Genomic DNA, 1,142 nt, shown 5'->3' with positions numbered 1-1,142 from the left:
TGGTGGTACTGGGGATTGAACCCAGGACCTTGTGCATGTGAGGCAAGCACTCTACCAACTGAGCTATATCCCCAGAGTGAAATTGGTTCTTAAGGGGGGAAAAGTCTCATCCTTATGAACATAGCACAGACAGAAATGCAGTAATTAAGGGAAGAAAAAAATATTTCCTCTATTCCTCTGTCCTCTTATGTTCTGTCACCAGGGCCTGTGAATTAAACTGAAGGGCACCCCCTTTCTCCACAGAAAAGCCCTCTTCACCATGGCTGATTTTAGGACTGTCAGCAAAAGAATCTCTGCAAAAGAGTCCCATGTAGATAAACTTCCTTTTTTCGTGTCGTCCTGTTTTACTTGGCCACTGGCCGGGAAGATACCAGCACTCCAGGTGCTGGACACCCCCTTATTAATTTTTCACAAACATATCCAGTAGAGTAGTTTGTAGAAATGTGCAAACAAGGCCTCTGGCCTTGAGCTGGGCTTCACAGAGATGTCTACATTTTTAAGATAAGTTACAATTGGGCTCCATGGTGACAGCTGGCAGGGGGAGGAAAGAAAGGGGAGAAGAAGCTCTCCCCTTCTCAAGTATTGTCCTTGAAGGGTTAACTTGCCCAAAACAGTGAAAGAAAAAGCTGCTTTTATGTGAACTTCTGCAGACTGTGAACTTCTGAGCCCCTCCCCTTACATGCTGGATATAAAACTCACGGTTCAGGGTATTAATTGATTACAGCAAAAGCTGTGCCCTCTGAACCTGGTTGCAGCCAAATAAAACTGTTTCCTGTTACCTTCAGTGCCTTGCCTCGTTTGTCTCTACAACAAAACTTCAAAAGACAGATTAATAGAAGAAAAAACAGCTTCTTTACTGTTCAACAGCATACACATGGTAAACCTCAATAATAGTAACTCCAAGGGAGTTGGAATTCACATTAATAGGAGAAGAGAGAAAAGCACTTATAGGAAACATTTTGGAAAGATAAATAAGTTTTCAAGAGAACAAACAAGAGATAATGTTTGTGAAAATATTTGTCTCTACAGGCACCAGTGATATTTCTATTTTCTTTGGGATCATAAAGTTCCCAAGAAGGGACTTAAGGTAGATTTAATTTGCTGTTTCCCTGTTGGGAGTGGAACCCAGGGCTTCACTCATG

General features: G+C 42.0%; 1 non-coding gene across 1 annotated transcript; it reads right to left on the bottom strand.

Moving 5' to 3' along the window:
- Trnav-cac (transfer RNA valine (anticodon CAC)) lies at positions 1-73 on the bottom strand. Its single transcript has one exon. It is a non-coding gene; the product is annotated as a tRNA-Val (tRNA).
- Positions 74-1,142: the final 1,069 nt, after the last annotated feature.

Source organism: Marmota flaviventris, chromosome 4 (genome assembly GCF_047511675.1).
Source record: "Marmota flaviventris isolate mMarFla1 chromosome 4, mMarFla1.hap1, whole genome shotgun sequence".
Lineage (NCBI taxonomy): Eukaryota > Metazoa > Chordata > Mammalia > Rodentia > Sciuridae > Marmota > Marmota flaviventris.
The sequence above is the reverse complement of the archived record's forward strand: the minus strand, read 5'-3'. Positions and strand labels throughout refer to the sequence as shown.